Here is a 6,000-nt window from a genome sequence, read left to right on the forward strand (position 1 = left end):
TTTGAAACATAAGAGTATCTCTGCATAAATTTCATATACCTTTGCAAAATGATGGTGGGTTGCTTACTTAATGCCCCTTTTGCTCTTCATCCTTTATTTCTGTAGTATGCTGCAGCTTTAATCAGAATTTCGATGGTTGCTGCTTTATGTTTCTCTCAGAGCTACTCTTTCAAAACTGTCGTCTTATCCTGTAGCTGAAATCACTCCATACATTTGAAAGGAAACTGAATTTTGCCACGCTGCGTAAGGTGGTTCATCTGATGATGGCATCAACATTTGGTATCTTTTACACTTCAACCAAAAATTTTATTAGGTATTTTTTCAATGCTGAGTCTTGCCTTTTTATTTTTAATTTCACTGCCAATTTTGCAGTGGTTCTAAGTGAATCTGTGGGCATTTTAGCCTGTGGTCTTGCCAGAACTTTGCGAATTACAATGCATATATGTCTATTTATTCAATATCCATCATATAATATCTATTTGGAGAAAGAAACTTTTCTTGTAGTGCCTCTTAACAAAGCACAATTTTCCGCCTTTTTTGTGAAATAAAAAATAAAAAAAAAAAACAAATTGTGTTTTATTGCGGTATCAACAATGTGAATAAGGATTAACATATTGTAAATGTTCTTTTTTCCATGTAAATCAACTTTATCTTTGTTATCACTAAGTGATAATTAATTTTTAACTTATGTGCATTGTTAGGCTGTTAGAATTTTTTGGTTGTTGAAATAAAAGGCATTCAATAAATATGACTTAATTTGTCAAGTAATTTACTGGGCCTTTTTTCTTTTCTGTTAAATCCAAGTGGAACAAGGTCTGCAAAATGGAGGGGCTGTACCTGCAGATCAACAAATGAGTTGATGGGTGTTACTGTAAACCTGCAGGAGCCCCCTGGGGTCAGCACAGCTGATCTGTTGTGTCGCTGGCTGTTTGTGGACACGCGTGTTCGCAGGCAGTGTCTCTGAAGGGATGAGGAGGAGCGTGTGGGTGCCATCAGCCCTTTGGAGAACGTACTCAAAGCACACACATGGAGATCCGCTTCCAGCCTGCTGTCTTCTTTTGCTGGTAGATTTTTTTTCTGTTTATAATTAAAAAGCCACAAATGACTGCGTGTCAGGAAACTTTTGGAGCACACATGTCCATGGTTAATGGACATAATAAAAGGCTTTATTATATTTATAGCAGGGCATCCTACTGAGTGTCTAGAGGAATGCCTGAAGGATTGATGTATCTGAGAAATGTGTGAAATGATTTTGGGGAGAATACAGATAAATGGAAAAAATTGCTCAAAATTCTTAAGCTAACAAAGTGGTGAGTGCCTGGATTCAGTCCTAGCTGACAGATCATAGACTGCACATCAGACTTGAGTTGTCTAGGAATTGAGGTAGAACAGTTTTTAAAAGCATTTATTATTTTTTTCTCTAGTTCTGATGCAATAGTACTTCTTTTTGTGGCTTATTTACATCCTATACAAAACCTCTCTGTGCTCTCTTGAGTAAAAAATTAAAGAATAAACACATCTTTGGATATCCAGCCACCTGCTTGTCACTTGAGTTTAATCTGAGACCAAGTAAAAACAAGTGTCTTTCTGACTGCTCAGGGAATACCCGGGCAGTCAATGTGGGCACCTGGAAGCTGTGCACGGCAGCATTCGGTTGAGTGCTGTTCGCTGGGGTGCAGCACTGCTCTGCCTGCACTCATCTCTGAGGGGGCCCTGGCTGCCTGTGCCCCTGCTGAGGGAACAGTCAGCTGGCACAGGCAAATTGAACAAAGCAACCTTCACACCAGAGGTGCAGCCTGTTTGTGTCAGGAAGGGGTTGTAACTCACAGTGCGTTGGTGAGCTGCTGTAACTCACAACAGCCTGGTGCTGGTGAGCTGCTGCTGCTCCCAACTGCAGGCACAGTCCCAATGCACGGGGCAGGCAGCGCAGGCTGGGGCTCCGTGGGTCTCTGTAGGCACAGGAGGTGACAGAGGGCAGGAACTGGCCTCTGAAACTGCACAGGGCAGATGCTGTGAGGATGCTGATGGTGTCGGATTGGGTGTCTTTGCTGCCTGCCAGTGGGACAAGAAACAAAAGGAGAAGTAGCTCTCACTTCACTGGTAGACAGTTTTATACATGCACTCTGTGTGTGTGCATATAGCTAAACAAAAAAGGGAAAGACACACTCACACACACATATTTTAATTGGGGGGGAAATCCTATAAACATATGGGTTGTTCTTCCAAACCATAAAAAAAAAAAATCATTTAATAGCTGCTATAGCAGAAATATTTCTATTAGTGCTCCTACTTCTCTATACTTTACATGCTGCTGCTCCTATTTGTTGTTCATGTTTTAGTCATCTAGACATACATATTTCCCATTTCAAACCTGTATGAGTTGAAAATAAACATTTTAAGATTAGTTTAAAATGGTTTTATGAACATACTGTCTATTGCCTGAAGTTCATTGTTGCTTAGATAGAAGTATCCACTCAATCTCTTCCCACTTACTTAGTAACCAATTATTTGCTCTAGTCTAAATGGATTAGAATCCTTCATTGATGAAATTTTGTTTCCATCATGAACCTGTTAAACATGGAGGGATAAAAGGGATAAACATGGAGGGATACATTTGATGGTGAGCAAATGGCATCTTAGAATCATAAACGAGTCATTACAATATAAAGTGCAGTGATTAATTAAAGATGCAGTTTTAACTTATTTATAGCCATTAAAAAATCATACCGGTTTTAACACAAAATAACACGAGCCAAGTCATCCAGGGGAGAGATGTGCTGGCAGCCTGAGACTCAGGGAGCAGGCAATGTGACAAAGCCAACAGGGAACAGCAAATGCAGGCCACCCTTGAAACCTTTGGAAAAGTTCACGGAAGCAAGGATGGAAGGAGGTGGCTCTGGCATCCCTGCCAAGATCCCCTGCTTGCTCACACACAGACAGTTCAGGAGTGTGAAAGCCCCATCTCACTGCGATGGCAGGAAACCTGTGTGCTCACTCCTTGGCTGCGGTGCAGGCGGTGCGGAGCTTGCCAGCCGGAGAGCGTGCTGCGGGTGAGTCAGCCCCACCTCAGGCAAAACGATGAGAGGGGTGAGGGAGAGGCAGCAGAGCCTCCAGCGCAGATTCCTGCAGCCTTTCCCCTCCTTCCCAATTTTCGGTTGCTGGTAGCCAAATGCTGTTCCTGCTCGACCGGCAGGTGTGCGCCACTGGAGCCGGGGGGAAGAAAGGTGGTGGGAGGCAAAGTGAGGCTCACACACCCCCTGAGCTCCTGAGCTGTGGCTGCTGTTCCCTGGCTGGTCTGGCTGTGTGACAGGCTGCCCTGCTGCCGAGCAGCTCACCTCTGCCATGGGTCCAACGCACACACCACGCACACCATGCCTCAGCCCTGGAATCGCGGCCTGGCCTGCAGGGCAGCATGTTCGAGGCAAGAGTCAGTCATCCCCTCTGTCCAGTGCCCGTGTGTCAGCTACAGCCCGTAGGGGAGTGCTGTAATTTACCCTTCAGAGGGGTCTGGTCTCGATTTGAAGACCTCAGGAGCTGGAAAAATCTACTGTTGCCCTTAGTAGTTTGTTTGAATGGTGGTTTCTCCCTCTGCTAAATCTGTACCATATTCTAAGGGGATTTTCTGGCTTTCCCTTCCTGGTTTTGGTTTTTTGTTAGGCTTTTCTCTTCTGGGTGGAAGTCCCAGGTGCTGAAGGATGTTTTTCCCTCTGAAGTAGCTGTTCTGATCAGATTAATTTTCTTGAATTGAGGCTGATTGTGGCTATTTCAAAGAAAAACCTACTTTGGCTAGTGTCAGACTTCCCCTCTGTACTACTTTTGAGAGTGCATCGAGATAATGACAGGAAAAGAAGCTTTTTTAATAAAAAGGCTGTTTGCTGCTTGTGAACCTTGAAAATTCACAGGTGCTGCCTGTAATGCTTTAAGTTACATAGTTTTGTTCTGCATATATGCAGAATACATACAGAACTGTAGCTTTTCATCTCATGTCGTCTCATACCTGGATCAGTACAGATAGGGCTCTTCAGCCTAAGAGATGGGGCAGGTGCCTTCAGACAAAAATCAGAGCTCTACTGAAGTAAAACAGATGGGGTTTCTCTCTAAGGTAGCTCTGAGATCCACACACAAGAAAGTGGCAAGGGAAGATCAGAGAAGATAATTTCTCCTTTGTCTAATGCAATGTTTTCACACTCGAGCAAGAATAATAGAAGTGGATTTTCTGGTTCTGAGGCAATGTTTGAAAGTGCCTCCCTCATGCCTCTGGCACTGCCAGGGCATGGCATGCATCCCCCTTTCTAAGAGTTTACCTGGCTGAGACCCAGGTCGGCTCCTTTGCTGGCAAGAGCTGTAGTGAAGCGAGCAACAGGCAAGGAGAACAAACCTGATCACTGCTCACTACTGAAGTGAGACCAAGGATGAGTGCACCCTGTGGAGGACCGCGGTGGCTGGCTCTGAGGGATCCATGCTGTATGCATGGGGAGATTTCCAGACCCTCTCCCATTACAGCATCAGACTGAACGTGCCACTGGCCAGTAACTCCTGAGTGACTCCGGGCACAGCTGAGGGCTTTCTGAGGGACTGATTTCCTTCAGGATGGAAAGTGCCAGCCAAACACAAAGTAACTGCATGTGCATGGACCACACGCTCTTCTGAGACAAGAAGAGCTACAGAAATATAACAACCCCTGTCTGGGCCCCTGCAGAGGAAGACATCAGTCTCAGCCTTATTTAGGTGTCATCAGCAGGCCTGTGCCTGCCTGTTTCTTAACCCATTTACTGCGGATCTATAAAGCTGATATTTGAAGGGATGTGCTTCGTGCCATGGTAGGGCTGTGAAGCACAAAGTTAACTGCTAGTATTGCCCTAAAGGGCAACTGATCCCAGAAAAGATATTTTCTAGTGCAGTTCTCATCTGTTTCATATCACACTCCTCTGTGCACTGTTGAGCTATTAAGGTAGCATGGAGCAATGTTGGAGGTAATGTCGCACCCTCCTCAGACACCCAAAACACAGCTGAGCCGTTTTGTCCACTGTGCTTTTGTTTTATAGGGATGGAGGTGGGAGAAAGAGGATGCTGGAGGAACACCATTCAAGGCTGGTGAATACATAAGCTGGCATGATGCTGAGAGCAACAGAGCTGCTCTGTCACATCCTAAGGATGTCTGCTCCTGGGTTGAAATAACTGAGCAACCTGTGCATGAGTGGCAGTGCCTGAGCAGCAACAACCACCACGATGTCCCCAAACACCTTCCTTACAAAGAGACATGAGAGATGACCCCTCCATGTCCCAAGTCTGTCCAGGTCAGTAGGAGCTCATGCCCTTGGCTTTAAGAGGAGAGGGACCAGCTCCTTCTCGCCTTAACAGGCTGCTCCTTGCTCGCACAGCCTGAGTCCTACTTTACCATGTGATGGAAGTATATGCTACACTCCACACAGTCTCAGCTGTTTATGAGCAGAGCTGACCAGAAGAAGCATTTGGTATGTGCCACATCTCAGGGGAGGACAGACACAGCAGATTGGTCTCATGGACATGAAGGGGACTCTTGCAAAGACAGTGGAGTAGGACACGACCAGCAAATGCAGTCCTTCACCAGAAGGTTCAGCCATCAGTTTCAGAAGTTTCCTTTGTATTTAAAGGCTATTTTCCTCCTCTATTTGTATTTAAATTTGTATTATTCTGCTGTTGCAGAATATCATTTCCTTAATGGATCTGTTTTCACAGGCCATTTAGCATCATTTGGTCTGTGTCAACATTGTTCTTTCATTTAGTTTCCCCCACCCAGCGTCCCCCCCTGACCTCTGGCCACCCATCACCCAGTACATTCATAGACAGCAACGACACCTCCTTCAAGCTGAGCACCACTGCGCCAAGCCAGCTCAGCCCTGTCCCATCACAGCCATCTGTGGCTGGCTGGTACTGAAATGAGAGGCAAGCCTGCTGTTTCCAGCACTTGCTCAACCAGTGCAAGGCTCCAGCCCCTGAGTGTGCCGTCCCTCCCCTGCC

The sequence above is a fragment of the Nestor notabilis genome, unplaced genomic scaffold (assembly GCF_000696875.1).
Source record: "Nestor notabilis isolate BGI_N333 unplaced genomic scaffold, ASM69687v1 scaffold5416, whole genome shotgun sequence".
In the NCBI taxonomy this organism is placed as follows: domain Eukaryota; kingdom Metazoa; phylum Chordata; class Aves; order Psittaciformes; family Psittacidae; genus Nestor; species Nestor notabilis.